This window comes from Canis lupus, chromosome 31 (assembly GCF_048164855.1).
Source record: "Canis lupus baileyi chromosome 31, mCanLup2.hap1, whole genome shotgun sequence".
In the NCBI taxonomy this organism is placed as follows: domain Eukaryota; kingdom Metazoa; phylum Chordata; class Mammalia; order Carnivora; family Canidae; genus Canis; species Canis lupus.
In genome coordinates, this window is record NC_132868.1 from 27,832,483 (window position 1) to 27,849,945 (window position 17,463).

The 17,463-nt window shown below is 43.7% G+C and overlaps 2 long non-coding RNA genes across 5 annotated transcripts in view; one reads left to right on the top strand and one right to left on the bottom strand.

The window, feature by feature from the left end:
• The window catches only part of LOC140622229 (uncharacterized), a 107,024-nt gene that overhangs the window by 31,154 nt on the left and 58,407 nt on the right, over window positions 1–17,463 (bottom strand). The gene's annotated exons all lie outside the window — the stretch shown is intronic.
• LOC140622228 (uncharacterized) overlaps window positions 5,760–17,463 on the top strand; it is a 38,516-nt gene continuing 26,812 nt past the window's right edge. For 2 of the 3 annotated variants that reach the window (XR_012021975.1, XR_012021977.1), the window contains exons 1-2: window positions 5,760–5,895; window positions 7,777–7,927. This is a non-coding gene — a long non-coding RNA (uncharacterized lncRNA). Of the gene's footprint in view, window positions 5,896–7,776; window positions 7,928–8,136; window positions 10,358–17,463 lie in introns of those variants that run through there. The other variant, XR_012021976.1, reaches the window with a different exon arrangement.

Consider the following 17,463-nt stretch of genomic DNA (forward strand, 5'->3'; position numbering starts at 1 on the left):
CAATCACTTATTTTGAGGAGTATAGGAAAGGTGCCTGAACTATTTTCCAAAAACAATTCCTTGAAATTATGCTCGTACCAAAATATAAAATGATGGTAATTATAGTACACATAACTTATTCTGTAACCAACCAGCATACAGTACAACAGGTATGTTAAGAGACAATTTACCTTAGGACACAGAGGTTATTTTGTCCAGAAAATAGGTCACTTGCCATAATTTCATGGAAAAGTTTTAGTTGGTGCCCATCAACTGCTGTTTCCTTCAGTGCCTGGTTTGCACCAGGCCATGTCCTGGGCAGCAGTCAACATCAACAGCAGGAGAAACGTCCCTGCCACCTCTGAATTGATGGTCCAGAGGCTGGGGCAAGTGATAAATAGAAAAGATACAAAGGTTGACCAGGTCAAGATGAACCTTGGGGACAGACAGGTCAGGGATTTGGACTTTGTTCCAAAAGCTCAGAGAAATCAGTGGATGTTTTGCGTAGCATTCTCCACATCACTTTTGCATTGTAAAACCATCTCTCCGGCTGCAGAGTAGAGACCAGACGGAGAGCAAGCAAGATCAGAAGCCCGAGTCCAGTCAATAGGTACATAGGTGGGGCAGCAAAGAGGAAACAAAGAGAAGGCCTGGGGAGATATTTAGGAAGCTGATTTGAAAGGACTTGGTGGATTACTAGACATCAGGTTGGGATGATTATGATTCAATGGGTCTGAGTTGGTGCCCAGGAAGTTAAATATCTTTAAGAAACACAAGCCAAGAGTTTTAGAAGAACAACATTTCCCTGAAGAACTGGAGACCTAAGAGCTGGTGGATGGTGCCTAGGTCACTTAGTCTGGTTTCTTCTCTCTTGGCTAGCTGGCACTTCATACTTATTTCTACACAAGTGCCCTGCCTTTCTTTCCCCTTCAGCAAACCTCTGGGCAAAGCAGAGGTGACAGATCCATCACACAGGGAACTAGATTGAGCAATCTTTGAAGGAAACTTTCCACGGCCTCCATGCTAGTAGAGGGGATTAACAAGATTTGTTGAAGGTCTGCCCTCATGTTTGACTCCGGTTAGATGCTCTATGTTGTCTCATTTATTTTATTTTATTTTATTTTTTTTTTGTTGTTGTTGTTGTCTCATTTAATACAGAAGTATTATTATCCACATTCTGATGAGAAAAAAAGTTGAGATCAGAGAGGTGAGTAAGCTGTCTAAAGTCACATGATGATGGGGTCTCAATTCAGGTCTGCCTGGTTCCAAGGAACATGTATGGCTTCATGCCATTGCCTAGTGCCTCTGCTGAGCAACAGCCACAGTGGAGTGTGAATAACGGGGCTACTCCCATTTTTACCACCATAAAACTACAAGATGGCATGTGGTTGAGCCCAGTTCAACCAAAGTCCCATCTTAACCCTATGACTTGTGATTATTTCCTGTTGATGTGCCCATCAATTAACACATCTCCTGAAATTTAATACTTTAGTCAATCCTTGGCTAGCATTGTAGATCTGACCTTCTACCCACTTAAAGAAAGTGTGGAGATCTTTTCCACTGTCAGATACAAATGAGATCCAGCTGCCTATGACTTCAACCCCAGGCCAGATGTTTTAAATGTTAAGTTTCCTGCCCAATGTATCTTTTCATTAACCAAAAATTTTTTAACTGCAGGCTGCAACCCATTAGTGATCCTGAAATCAATTTAGTGGATCACAACAGCCTTTTAAAATATTGGAACAGAATAGTCTAGAAAAGAACAGAACAGAAACGTACCCCACTAAGTAGAGGGTGTTATGCTGTGAAACTTACATGTCAGTTGTTTTGTGTGTAATGATTAAAAGTATATTTCTTACAATGAATTGTGGCTTTTAAAAAAAAATGGAAAACCACTGCTTTGGAGGGCTCTGTCATCCTTTCTTTACAGTTCCTGAAAGAGCAGCTCTCTCTACCCATGGGAGAAAGTTAACTTACAAAGGAATGGGAAGGAAAAGACAAGTGGAAGGCGGAGTCTTACTGCAGGCAGGAAAATAACAGCTCACAATAAATGGAGATGTTCTTGTCAACAAGTCATCCAAGGCCAGTGTCCTCAGAGAGACTCTACAGTAAGTTATTTTGTTGTATCAACTTTACTGTTTTCTCATGTCTCAAGATTGCTTTGGGATATTGCTTTGTAGATACTCAACAGTTTGGCTTTCTGGACGCTGCGGCATGAAACAAAAAAGTGTGTGTGTTTCTTTTTTTAACTTTTCATTAGTGGAAATGTTTTAAAAATTTACATAAGTAGCCAGGATAGTTTAATGAAACCCCACGTACCATCAACCCGCTTCAACAATGATCAGGTTCTGGCCAATCTGGTTTCATCTATACCTTACCCACTTGGCAGATGGCCTATCATTTTATCCATAAATGTTTCAGTGTGTATTCAAAGAGGTGATTTTTGAACACTGATGTCTACCAAGGTCCTCACATGCTGCAGTTGAAGAGAACTGCATTCCTTGAGACATGAGGCTTTGGCCAAAAGACAAGAACAGGCAGTCAGGCCCCATAAAAAGTAGGTCAGATGGCTTATATTCCATCCAACCAAAGACCCCAGAAAGGAAAACTGCTCACATATCCCAGGACAACCTCCAAGGAAAAAAAAAAAATAAATAAAAGGCAAGGCTAGGGTGCGGGAAAGGGTGGGTGGCAGCAGGGAGAGACAGAATGGTTTATGAAAAGCAAGATATAAATTAAGAGCTCATAGTCACCATAATTGACTACCAGAGACTGGTCCAACACTGTCACTTTGCAGATGAAATAACTGAAGCCAAAGAAAGTGACTCAGACCTAAGGGCCAGAGGACGGCCCTTTTGATCTTTAGTGTCCAGAATTGAAACAGTACATGAATACATTTCTCATTCAAAGCTATTGAAAGGATGGCCTGCTAGTCAGGAAGGAAGACCAACTGTAAGCATGAAATATCTACTAAATTGACATTCTAGATCTTCATCTTTCTGGAGTCAAATCCCCGGACCATTAACCACTTGAGACCAATTATATCTTTAAAGAAAACTCAACGTTCCAAAACTTTCCTCAGCTTACCTGCTTCCTCAAACAACTGATTCCTTCCTGTTCCATGTCTCACCCTTGCCTCAGGGTCAAGTCCAAACTCCTCAGCCAGGCCTTTTAAGGCCTCCTATCCCTTGACCTCCACCCCACTCATCTCCATAGAGTCCGATTGCTTTCCCCTATGACCCCTGAATGCCCCCAGGCTGTTTCCCCCCTCAGGGCCTGCTAGGGTATTCTCTCTTGCATAGAACTTTCCTCCTCTTGCTCCACAATTTATCCATCCTTCTTGGCTCCCTTCAACTCTCTAAGCTTTGAGAAGCCTGGTACTCCCAGACGTGCATGCCTCTATCTCTCCCCTTGTCTGGATGCCTGCAGTATTTCAAATCTGTTTCATTCACATGGGTGCTTTTTTTTTTTTTTTTTTTTTTTTATTGGTGTTCAATTTACCAACATACAGAATAACCCCCAGTGCCCGTCACCCATTCACTCTCACCCCCCGCCCTCCTCCCCTTCCACCACCCCTAGTTCGTTTCCCAGAGTTAGCAGTCTTTACGTTCTGTCTCCCTTTCTGATATTTCCCACACATTTCTTCTCCCTTCCCTTCTATTCCCTTTCACTATTATTTATATTCCCCAAATGAATGAGAACATATAATGTTTGTCCTTCTCCGACTGACTTACTTCACTCAGCATAATACCCTCCAGTTCCATCCATGTTGAAGCAAATGGTGGGTATTTGTCATTTCTAATAGCTGAGTAATATTCCATTGTATACATAAACCACATCTTCTTTATACATGGGTGCTTTTTAATACTGCTTTTTAACTATCTTACCTTGGTTCACCTAGTGATCTCGTCTGACCTACTCTCCTTGAGGTTAATAACCGAGTATTCTGGGGCACCTGCGTGGCTCAGTCAATTAAGCCTCTGCTTTCAGCTCAAGACATGATCCTGGGGTCCTGGATTTGAGCCCCAAAGTCGGAGTCAGGCTCCCTGCTCAATGGGGAGTCTGCTTCTCCCTCTCTATCTGCCCTTCCCCCTACTTGTGCACACTCTCTCTCTCTCTCTCTCTCTAATAAATGAAAAATAAAATAAACTAGTGGGATCCCTGGGTGGCTCAGTGGTTTAGCGCCTGCCTTTGGCCTAGGGCCTGATCCTGGAGTCCCGAGATCAAGTCCCACATCGGGCTCCCTGCATGGAGCCTGTTTCTCCCTCTACCTGTGTCTCTGCCTCTCTCTGTCTCTCATGAATAAATAAATAAAATCTTTAAAAAAATAAAATATACTAGTATTCTCCTTTTGTGGACTATCTCCCATAGTGAATTAAATAGGGGCAACTTGGGACACTTGGGTGGCTCAGTTGATTAGGCAGCTGACTTTTGATTTGGGCTCAGGTCATGATCTCAGGGTTGTGGGATCCAGCCCTGCATGGGGCTCTGCATTCAGTGGGGAGTCACGCTCAGTGGGCAGTTGGCCTGGGGATTTTTCTCTTTCCCTTTCCCTCTGCCCATCCCCTAGCTCATGCTCTCTCTCACTCTTTCTCTCTCAAATAAATAGATAAGTCTTTTTAAAAAAAGATGCTCAACTCTTTTAAAAAAATAAAAATAAGAAATAAATAAATAGGGACAACTTGTCAGTCAGGGCAGCAGGGCATTATGGAATGAGCTTTGAAATCAGAATTCCCTGGGTAGCAACCACAGCCTCACAGCTCAGTAACCATGTGATCATGGCCAAGTTCACTGACTGTCCTGAGCCTCATTCTCTTCTGGTACCATTCTCCTCTTTGTAACATATACAAAAGATACAAAATTTACTATCTACTTACCCAGATGACATTTAGAAATTCTAGGCTTACGTTACTAGAAGCTACTGAGTAGTTTTGTGCCACACCACTGAGGGGAAGAAGCAGATTTCATTCTATCATTACTTTCTCAACAGCAACTCCAGGAGAAAATTGTGCCATGAGCCAAGCCCATGGAAGCTTAAGGCGAACCCTGCTAACACTGAGAGGGTTTGACAGATGTGATTTACAGTGATTATTACAGACTCAGCAAGAAGTGCAGAGGGCCTCAGGGAGACATATTAGTATAGTAATTAACAGGGGCTGCTTCAACAAAACCAACCTGAACTCTCAGTGGTTTGGCCTATTAAAAGTTCATCGCTGTTGCTGCTGCTCCAGTAAAGTTGGACATGAGTCAGGAGGCTGCCCTCCACCGTGCAACCAGGAACTTGAAAATGTGACACCCAGACCATTGCAACAGCGGAGAGGAGTTTAGATGGGAAAGTGACCCATTTCCTTTCAAGTGAACCACAAGGAAGGCTGCACCTGCACGTCAGGTATGTGCTACAGTCCCATATGCATGGCCCAAGCGCTGTAGTCAGTGCGCAGCTCAGGGCCCGTTTTTCCCTTTAGTGTGGTGGTATTGTTTGTATCAGCCATCATCTGAGATGAACTTCAGATTCTGCTACTGGGCCCGTGAAATCGTCTTCAGGGAGAATCTTGTCCGCTGCCACTCCGGGCCAGGCACCCCCAGGGCAGAGGTCACTTAGAAAGGTGAGCAGGCAGGTGGCCCTATGGAACACAGCAGCTGTCCAAGGACCCAGCCTCAGACTCTGCTTGTTCTCTGGACTTCTGCAAATGTCCTCAGAGCCCTGTGTTTTCCCAGCACTCCCCCTCCCCCTCTGCCCTCCTCCCTTCTTTCTGTTTATTCGGACTTTGCCCCTACCACCTGTTAGAGCCAAAATGGTGGAGGGAGAAGAGGCTGGCTGGCCACGGCAGGGGCTATCTGGACCCAAAGTCCTCAGCTCTCCCATGAGACCTGCAACTCTCTGATGGTGGAGATCATTTTATTTTGGTGCACACGGTAGGTGCCCAATACATATTTACAAGTAGGACAATAGGTACTCCTAGAGTGGGGTTAGAATGTGCACTGAAGTCAGCCACACCTTCATTCAAATTCTGGCTCTGCCATTTCCTGGGTCTCAGACCTTTGCAGTGTTATTTAATGTCGCTGAGTTCTCGTTCATGGTACTGAGATAGGTGTATGTCTACAATACCTGTTGTTAAATATGTTTACATTAACTGTCACCCCTGGTTATCAAAGATAAAACAACACAGTATGTATAAGGTACCTGGCATGGATTTCGTTCTCTAAAACTGGTAGTGATTATCAGCAGTTTCTCAAGGGCAAAATTCATATCTGACTCATCTTTTATTTCTCGTATTGTCTTGCACATATTAGGGGCTTACCTAGTTGGAATTCAGTCTCCCAAACCTTGTTAATGGGTGCCTCGTCCATGCCAGGAGAACTGGGGATACAAAGAGACAGGCACAGTTTCTGCATTTGTGGAGTTGCTACCTAACAGGGAGAGAATAATAGTAAATAAGTGACCAAGTAATACTCCATGTAGTGGTAAGTGTGTTGAAGAAAAATGCAGTGGATCAGAGCCAGAGAGACTGGAGGGCAGTGTTTTTGACTGTGTGATCCCGGAAGGCCTCACTAAGGAGGTAACAGAGAGCAGATACTTGGGAGGACAAAGAAGCCATGGAGAGAGAGAGAGAGAGAGAAAGAGAGAGAGAGAAAGAAGCCATGGAGAAACACTGGATCAGTGACAAAAATGCTACATTTGCTTCCAGATCAACACCATGGTAGTTTTTTTTTTTTTTTCCCCATGGTAAGTTTTGATGCTTTGATTGAGTGACATTAACATTTCCAGTTTTTAAGCAGCCCTTAAAATAAAATTCTCCATCCCTGCTCTTGTTCTGTCTCCCCTCTTAGCTCTAAACACCGAACAAAGCCATCTCCCTCCTCCTGCTTCTTTTTTCCAGGCACTTCATTCAAATTTTATAGTCTCTCCTTCCCTCTTCTGTTCCAAAACCACTTTGATCCTTTTGTCCTTTCCTCTCTAAGTGTTCTGTGGCTCTTTTCTGCAGAAGATGCACATTTTCAGCAAAGCTCTCATCTCCATGCCCTCTGAGACTATCACAGAACAGTGAAAAGTGCTGAGCGCATTAGGGAGGCTAGAGCTGCAGACAGGGGGGAAGGTCAGAGAGAGCTGAGCCAACAGAACTGCCCGGGCAGGAGTCCCGGGGCAGCTGCAGTGGCTCATGGGCCATCGTGGCTCTCAACAGAGCTTAGAAACCAGGAGGCCATCGCCTGCACGCCAAGAGCTGTGTTGAAGCATCAACCGTGAACCTGGCATCCCCTCCTGCCATCCAGGCTGACCCCTCTGGGTTCAGCAGGGCTGTGGTGAGAATGGGCCTCAGGGGCCACAGGGGGAGAGCACACCCACGTGATGGGCTTCTCAGCTTTTTTTGACTGTGACAACCTAAAGTAGGGCCCAGAGACAAAGTGTGGGGATGTTCGCTGTGGTGGCCTTTGCGTCTGTGACCTTCTTGCCACATCTTGTGCCACCTGTATCATTTCTTATCTCACTCCACTTTAAACTGATTTACTTCTTTCCCTTTGTCTCCTAGGAAATCTTTTTGTCCAGGTGTGCAGGGTCGGGGTGGGGGGGTGGAAGCTAGTAATAGGCCAAAAACTAAGTACAATGAAAACTAAACAATGATATCGAACAATGTTAATCTTAGATATACTGCAGCCTGCCAAATACTCTAAACCTAAGGTTATATGTTTCATCAAGCTCTCTGTGCTAAAATGAAAGCAAAAAGGCAGGAAGGTAGGTTAGCAAGTGTTAGAAATGTTAAAGCCATAGTAGTGCTTATGCTTTGACTTTGTCCTCAGTTCCAATTCAGGGTGGAAGTTCTGTGTCCACGTAACACCTTAACATATAAGGGAATCTGCCAGTGAGCTTGGTTACCCCACCCGCTCCTGCTGCCATGTGCATTGTGATTTCACATGGACTCTCCCTGGGAAAGGACTTCGGCCACAACAGGTAGGCTTCCCAAGCCAGCAGCCTGCTCCCATTGGAAGGGCCCTGATGACCATGGAATAGTTATAATTTTTTGAGCTCTTATTATGTGCCAAGCCTTAATACAGAGTGTCTGATTTTAAATCTCTAAGACATGCATTGGTTTTTTTATTTATTTATTTTTATTATTTTTTATTATTTTTTTATTTTTTGCATTGTTATTTACATTTTAGAAGTGAAGAAGCAGGGGCTGGGTGCCTGGTGCCACAGTTGGTTAAATGTCCAACTCTTGGTTTTGGCTCCCGTCATGATCCCAGAGTGGTGAGATTAAGCCCCACATGGGGCTCTGCGCTCAGCGTGGAGTGCTTAAGACTCTCTCTTCCTCTCCGCCCTGCTCACTCTCTCTCTATATCTCTCTCTTTCAAATAAATAAATCTCAAAAAAAAAAAAAGGAATGAAGAAGCAAAGAATCAAAGTTATGTCACGATTTAATCCCAAGACCATCTTACTCCAAAGTTCTTGTCCTGTCCACTATACTCCACCCTTCCTGGTTGTGAGATATATAAGCTCTTTGAGTTCCTTGTAAGACCATTGATTTTGCTGGTGGGGTGGTTTTCAAATTCTGTTTAAGCCTTTGCTTCAGTGTTCTATTGCTGTGTAACAAACCACCAGTAAATGTAGTAGAATAAAATAGTGTTTCATTTTGAACACAATTCTGAGGTCTACAACAAGACAAGCAGGGTTGACTGGTCTCTGCTTCACATGATGTCTGCTGGAGGCCGAATGTCTGCGACAGTGTCTTCATGTCCCCTGGGATGGTTCAGATGGCTGGGGGCTGGCTGGAGCAGCTCACCTGGAGGCATGTGTTCCTGCCTCAGGTCTACTGTTTGGCTGGTTCTTTGGTTCACTGCCACCTGGTCTCTTCAGCAAAGTAGGGCTTCTTAGATGGCAGCTGAGGCCCCAAGAGCCCACTTGTCAAAGGAGAAGTGGAAGCTGCCAGTCATCTTGAAGGCTGGTGCAGCATTACTTCTATCACATTCTTTGGTCAAGCAGTCATGGGAGCCACCTAAATTAAGAGCTGGGTAAATAAACTCCACCTCTTGATGGGGGAAGTGAAAGAACTTCTGGCCATCTTTCATCTGCACAGCTTTGAAACCTCTGAGAGGCTAAATCCTATGCAGAATTTGAATGTGCAAAACTGATAAAGGGAAGGAGACACATCGGTTTGAAGTGGGGACTTAAGGGGAGTGTGCAGAGCCTTGTCCACCCTGCTGCTCTCTTGGACTTTCGATGAAACCAAGGTTTCTATGGAAGAGAACTTTTAAAGCCTGACCTGGAGGACAGCAGAAGAACAAGACCCTCCAGGACCCTGCCTCTGCCTGCCTCTCTGACCTTACCTAGATTCATCTCAGCCCACCCCACTTTCACTCTCTGAGCTCTGTCCTTCTTTCTGTTTGCAAACACAGGCTTACCATGGGGTTTTGCATGAGGCTGTCCCATTGCCTGGAATTCTCATTCCTCAGGTTTTGATACAGTGAACTCCAACCTGCCATTCAGACTATGGGAAACCTTCCCTAGCTAAGGCAGCCCTCCTCAAACTCCAAGCACTTTCTGTTGCATTAACCTTTCTTATTTCCTTTGTAATGCTTAATATCTAGAATGTATCTCATTGAAATGTTCCCTAAGGGCAGGAGCCTCGTCCGTCTTGTTCACTGCTGTCATTCTTGGCACCCAGTGCAGAGCTTGCCACTTACTAGGCATTCAATGAATACTCATTGAACAACTGCATGAATAGTTGAATGGATGAATGAAAAACGTTCAGTGAAAGGCTACTTAGCTCTATCTTCTCCTCCTGATGTGTTCCCAGGGCTTTCCAGAAGAGGATGGATCCTTTGGGACTGTGTAACTAATGATTCCTACACAAGAAATATTAATGCAACTAATAAAAATGGCCTCAACATGTGCTCAGTCACTACCCCTTCCTGCAGCCCAGGTCTCTGAGTCCTCTTCAAGTGCCTTTCCAAATCAAGTAGTCCCAAAGTCAGGCCAGGTCTGTAGACAGATATGACTGGTAAAATTCACACAGGTCCTGAGCAAAATGTTTCCCTGCGGTACTGTGAAAATCCCCACCAATCAATTCTCTGGGATATGACCTTTGTGTAGAGCTGTGCCCCCGAGTCTACAGTGCTCAGTGATGGATGAGGATAGGACTTCTTCATCCTCCTCTCCAACTACAAATGCCCATCTCAGTATCCCACCTGCGCCCTGCTTATTTCAAGTTCACTGTGTCCAAGGGTGATATGTATGTCCAAGCATCCCCTGTGGCTACTCTCTCAGAGAATCCAGCTGGGTGAAGCCAAGCTTTAAAGGGACCTTGTTAGCTAGCAGCTCAGAGCCATGACATAAGACATTTGTCTCAGAGACCCAATTAAGAAACAAGAGAAATGTGGCTTCATTCCTACACAGTGCCATCCCTTTGGACAGAACTATTCTCAGAAAGGGCATCTTCAACTGCTGACCAGAGAGATATATGAGTTATGAAACACTAAATACAGTCCTATGGCTCCAAAGAAGGCCTCTGTTTAGGAGATGATTCTCATGACAAACAGCTTTTGTGTTATGGTAGAGTATTTCAGCAGTTTATTCGTAAAGCGTTCTGAAAAGTTCACTTGGGACTGCCATTTGAACATAAAGCTTTTCCTGTTCCCACCCTAGGGAAGATTATTTTTTCTTACAGATTTCAAAAGATACTATGATCAGGATTAAGGAATTCCTCCCCCCCCCCCCCCCGCCCCGCAAAAAAAAAGAAGAAATAGCTCTTGCTTTTAATTTATTCATGAATGTAACCTTTGTTTCCCTGGGCTAAACCAACTATGGGGGCAAATCACAGACATGGGTTCTAAGCACAGCAGGAATTAATTTCCAGTCCCTACCCCATTTGTTACTGGCATTGAACTCTTCCTGATTCCATAAATGTCCCCCTGGGGCTGCTGCCAGCCCCTGCCACATCGCCCATGGGTTCCAGATGACACACACCATCCTTAGCTGCTGCCAAAGTGCTTCCACAGAGGAGAAAGCAGGGGGGAATAACTGGTCCCCAAGTGTCACATGTCTTTCAGCCAAACTCTGGCCTTTTGGTCTTGTTTATTTCCCTTGGTAATCCCTTGGTTTGGGGGAAAGAGGGATTTTAATTAAGAGACTCCTTCTCGGGATCCCTGGGTGGCACAGCGGTTTGGCGCCTGCCTTTGGCCCGGGGCGCGATCCTGGAGACCCAGGATCGAATCCCACGTCGGGCTCCCTGCATGGAGCCTGCTTCTCCCTCTGCCTGTGTCTCTGCCTCTCTGTCTCTCTCTGTGTGGCTATCATGAATAAATAAATAAAATCTTTAAAAAAAAAAAAAAAAAAAAAGAGACTCCTTCTCTGGCCCTGATACTACATCTAGAAACAGGGCCATCTCTTTGTCTCTTCCTTCTGTGCCCTTCTCCACTCTCTTCAGTGGCCAAAGGACCCCAGGTCCTGGGACAGTCATTATCTTTGTTTTCATTTCTTTCTTTTTTTTTTTCTTTAAGATTTTATTTATTTATTCATAAGAGACCCAGAGGAGAGGCAGAGACACAGGCAGAGGGAGAAGCAGGCTTCATGCAGGGAACCCGATGTGGGACACGATCCTGGGACCCCGGGATCACGCCCTGGGCCGAAGGTAGAGGCTCAACCGCTGAGCTACCCAGGTGTCCCTTTGTCTTCATTTCAATCCTGTCTGTAAACCCCAGTGCCCACCTACTTGTTTATCCCAAGGAGTCCTCATGTAACCAAGAATATTTGGTGGTCTGCTTTGCAGTCCCACAAAACCCTGCAGATCTGCACCACTTTGATATCTTTAACCAGAGAATTAGTAACCTAAGTTTGGTTGCATTGAAAACGAACTCTTGCAAACATAGCAAAAGAAAAATGTTCTCTCTTCAGACACACTATCTATGGATCCGAAAATTTTCCTAGACTATAAACATGCTATACTGAAGGAACTAATGGAAACTAATAGGCATATTGTGAAGGATCCACAGTGGTAATGTTCCTTAATTTCATACAACATCCAGCTCCCTCCCCCAAACTCAGTAACTCTTCCGGAATGCTTAAAAAAAAAAAAAAAAAAAAAATCCTCAAAGTCATCAATTTCATGACACAGCTCCGAATGGATTGGGAAACATTTCTCCCAAAGACAGTAGGTCTTGGTCTACTGTATGCCACCTTGATATCAGTCTATGCAGCTCTCCTTTAAGACAGTGGTTCTAAAAATGAGCCAAGGATCTTTTGGCTTAGAGCATTAATCTCCACAGTATGTACTTTAGGGGCATGAATTAATAATTAAGTTGTGATCAATTTACTTGTGATAGCCCTTCTTGGTGTCTCATCAGGAACACCACCACTCATCAGGAGAGCCTATTTGTATCTACAAATAGGAGATTTGGGTGTTGGCAAGGGGAGAAAAGGGAAGGAACAGTCCATAGACTAAAACTGTATAGAGAGATCTGTGGTCCCAAGTGATCCGTTAAATGCTCAGGCTCACTTGGAGAATGCTTTAGAGTCATTTCTGGGGTTGCATCCTGAATGATTCACCATGCGCAAGACATTTTACCTGCCCCTCTTTAAAACTTTGGAAATAGAAAACCACCATTTGGAAAATACCACAGTAATAATCATAGCAGTCCAGAATCATCAAAGGATACTAAAATCAGTGGACAGTTTAATGAGAACCAGCATATTGATATATTCCTACATGATAATTAATAATTACAAAGGAAAAACTATAACCTTAGAGTGGAGAAACCCACCAGGCCCACCTTAGCCAAGTGATTAAAGTTTACATGATCAGTAATGGTGCACATGCATCACATACCCTCTGCTATGATACACTGAGAAGGGTATTCTTGGCAAAAATGTAAAACCCAAAGATGATCAAGAGGAAACACTGCACAAACCCCATTTGGAGATCATTCTATGGAAATACTGGCCCGTGCCCTTCAAACATTTTAAGGTCACGAGAGACAAAGAAAGACGTTAAGAATTATCCCAGATTAAAGGAAATTAAGGAGATACAGCAACCTAATGTCATGTGTGATCCTGGATTTGGACTCTGGTTCAGAAAAAAAGGCATTATGGGACAATTGACAAATTTGATTAAGGTCTATAGATTAATTGTATTCTATTGATGTTTATTTTCTGGTGTTGAACAACTTACTGTGGTTAAGGGAGATGCACTAGGGTTGCGTAATATAATTGAAGAGTGTATGGGAATTTTTGGTACTGGTTTTACAACTTTTTTGGAAGTCTCAAAGTACTTTTAAATGAAAAAGTTAAAAGAGTCTTTAGTCACGGATGAAATTGGGGGAAAATAAACATCAGAGCAAACTTGTGCAACAAATAAGATTTGAAAGAACAGAACAACTCGTTCGTTCAGCAAACTGAGCGCCTACTCTGCACCAGGGGCTTTGCTCGGAGCTGGGGAAAACAATGAGGAAGACAGTCCCTGCTATCTAAGACAACTCAGGCTGGACTAGAAGGATCCAGACACAATAAATGATGGGATGCTGTGATTGGGGGCTGTTAGAAACTCGAACAAAGTATTACAGTATCACAGAGGGGAAAGAAGTAATAAAAAATTAGGATGTGTCATAAATGGACAAAAAGTAGCATGAAGACATTCCGAAAGCCTGGGAAAGAGATTCTGAGGAGGGAAAGGAGTGAACAGGAACGATCAATCAATCAATTGTGAAGGTGCAGAGGGCAGGATAGAGCGAAAGGAGATACAGCTGGTTGGCAAGGGAATAGCAGAGGGATTTGGGAGAAGTAGGAGAGGAGACAGTGAGAGGGTTGGTAGGTGGCAGGAGAGGGCTGTGATTAGGGGTGAGAATGACAATGAGGACATGGGATGGCTCCTCAGGAGTCCCTTGGGAGTAGTCACAGAGTGAGGCCACAGTGAAAGGAAAATCGGAAATGGATTTATTTGGATGGCTGAGGAAGCTTGTACCCTCCCAGCCTGCTCAGAATAAGTCCAGCGGGTCACCCGGGTGGCAAGAAGATGGAAGAGGGCAGTCCAGCTGACATGCATTACTTACAAACCCAAGGGCAGAATCTCGGGTCTTTCTCTGCACAGGCCACTACTGCTGCTCTTTGCTCCCTCTCCAGTCATGCTGACCCAAGTCACTGGACTAACCCATCCCCCTGTGACCCATAACAGTGGGGCCCCCCCACCCCCTCCCTGGAAAGCAGAGTCTGAATGACCACTTTCTTGTACCTCAAGAAAAGCTCTCATGAAATGTACTGATCTCAGATGGTTCCAGACTCAAAAGCCAATTTCTAGCATGGCCTTCGTGATTCAGTCTGAAATGGTTTTGTTCCAAGCAGAACTTAATTATAGCTCTCCCCAGCAGCTCATTTATTAGCTCTTCTTGGAACATCTTCGACCAATTAAAAAATAGAATAGCCAATTAAGAGATATTTTCTTTCCTGTTGAACATTAATGGAGTTAGTAATGTGTGTTAGTTATATGCCATGTCTAGTAGTTCTAAAGGTGACTTCAATTAGTCCCAAGAAGGAAAAAAGAGAAACATTAGGTGCAGTCCCCATCTTGGGACAAAGATTCAAGACTTGGAAGACCAACCCTATGAAATAACCAAGCCAGCAAGAAGGAGAACATGTCCAGGCTGCATCTAAGACAAATCTAAATTCTAAACTGAAAAGAAATATTTACCTCACTTAGATGGATCCATGTGCCAACAGTTAGCCAGCACTGTGTGATGGGGTGCTAGTTTGTTTGAGAGTGTGTGTGAGTGTGGAAGTGGGAGAAAAGCCGGGTGCTCCCTGCTGCAAAGATTGCTACAAGTCACAGTAACTACAAAATGAAAGATTTCCTCAACAACCGCGCTTGCAAGACCTTTGTATTTCATTTGTGAGTATGGCCAGCAGGTGGGGATAGTTCTTTATTAGTAGATAACTATCATAAGTAACCTGTTTTCTAACTTTCTAGGATGAATCAAAAAGAGAAATCAATTTAGAATTGTTAGGTCTGCATATTCCTTAGATAACATCAAAAGGATGAAGATATATATTATTACTCCCCTACTGAAGTAGTAACCAGAATGATCTTTCTGAAATATTTATTGGGTACTATGTACCAGACTCTGCATTAAGCACTTGAATCCTTACAACAGCCCTATGAATAGGTAATATACCAGTTTAAGTTGTCCTGGGCCATAGAACTGGTATATGCTGAAGCTGAGATCTCATCCCAGCCTACACGGCTCCAGTCTTCACTCATCCATTCCATGAGATCCTGCTTCAGAGTAAACTCTAGAAAGGCTATGCAAATTTAAGGCTATACAGTGTCATCTCTATAGCAATCACAGGAAGAAAAAAAAAAAAAAGAATGCAAAGAGCTATAGCTACAAAGCTCAACAAAGGTTTTTCCACAGAACTTGGCAAATTAACCCCACATCCTTTGGAAAGAGCAGGTAACCAAGAAGAATCAAGGACAAAAATTATATGGTCTCATTCATTTGGGAAATATAAAAAATAGTAAAAGGGAATAAAGGGGAAAGGAGAAAAAAATAAGTGGGAAATATCAGAAAGGGAGACAGAACATGAAAGACTCCTAACTCTGGGAAATGAACTAGGGGTGGTGGAAGGGGAGGTGGGGGTGACTGGGTGGCGGGCACTGAGGTGGGCACTTGATGGGATGAGCACTGGGTGTGACAAATTGAACACCAATAAAAAATAAATTTATTAAAAAAAAAGACAAATTTGAAGGGGAGGTTATTCATAAAGAAGGAAACCCAAATGGCTGAGAAACATTAGAAGGTTTTGAAACTCAGGAAAATGAAAATAAAGCAACACAATACCATTTCCTACCCAGCAGACTGGCAAGACAAAAGTCTGAAAATACCGTGTGTTGTTAAAAATGTGGGGAAATGGGAATGCTTATAATTGCTGGTGAGAGTAGAACTCAGCACAACTTCTTTGAAGAGCAAGGTGGGGGTACCTAGTAAAGTTGATTTAAAGCAATTATGGTAAAATATTAACATGTATTTAATCCTAGTAGTGCGCACATAGTTAGATATTACAGCTGTTCTGTACTTTCAGATAAAACTGGAAGTAAAGATTTATGTTCAAGGATGGTCATGGCAACAATTGTCTATAAGGCAAAAAAACAAAAAAACACTAGAAACTGGAAAAAAACAAACAAACAGAAACATGTCCAGCAATAGGGGACTGATTACACAGGTCATATATAATAAAATAGTATGCAGCTGAATGATATAATTTACATATGGAAATGGAAAATGTTATCAAGTGTATTGCTAAGGGGCTAAATCAAGCTGTAAAGCAGTAATGCTCCCATCTATTTGTAAGGATTCAAGTGCTTAAAAGCTACATGTTGTAGATACTTTCATGTGTATAGAAAATGCCCGAAAGAATGCCGGAGAAACTGTTGATAGTAGCTACCACTGAGAGTAGAACTGGGAGGGGGAGGAGGAATTCTTATTTTTGGATTTACCCTTTTCTAAATTATTTGAATTATTTTTTAGCATGAACATGTATTGCTTTTACATTTTTAAAAAACAAACTTTTAAAAAGTTACTTTTGTTCACAATAGCAGTCTACCAGTTGATTTGCTGAGTCATTCCAGCTGCAAAATTAAAAAAAAAATTTTTTTTTTTCCTCCAGTTTCAACTAGTGGAAGGAACTTAGGTTTTTACCACCATTACTCATCTCATTATGTCCTTTATCCTGTTTTTGTGGCCTCCACAAGAACCCAGGACTCCAGGTCACCTAACTTTTCTGCCCTGAGCCACCATTCCCAAACTCCCGAAGCCTTCCCCTGGGTCTTTAGGAAACTCACAGTCCCCAGAAATAACTCCCACTATCCCAGCCTCTTCTCTAGAGGCAGCCTTCACCTTGCTCTCAGGAAACCTTGCTGTTCCCTGAGGACGCTGCTCTCCTGCAACACTCCCTTGTGGTAGCTACTCCCCTCCTCACAGCCCTCATGCCCCTGGAGGTGGCCTCCCTCACTTCCTGCCATCCTCCCACAACTTTGAGTCTCAGGTCACCAGGTGGGAACACCCATGTGTCTCCTTGTTCGGTCTTCTACCAGCTCTGGGGTCTGCCCCTGAGACCCTGGAGATGATTGCTGCTGGCTCACTGTTGCTTTCTCCAACTCCGTTCCTGCCTTAATTCTTGATGATTTTAACACCCACTCAGATGATCCTCCCAAAGCTGGCCTCTCAGTTTTTCTTCTCATCCAGTGCTCCTGCCTCCCTACACCCCGCCCCCCCCCACACCTTGGCTACCACATCCAGAGGCATCTTCTATTCCAGTCATGTCATTAGCAACAGCCACAGCCTCCCTAGTCTACTCTGTGACACCTTCTGCCCCGCCCGTCACCACGTCTTTCCATTTCAGTCTTTCTGGTATCTCAGCTGGACTGATGATCCATCTGCCCTCTTACCTCATACTTGTCCCATAGCCTCCTTTTCCCTTCCTCTTGTTTCCTTATCCAGTTTAAA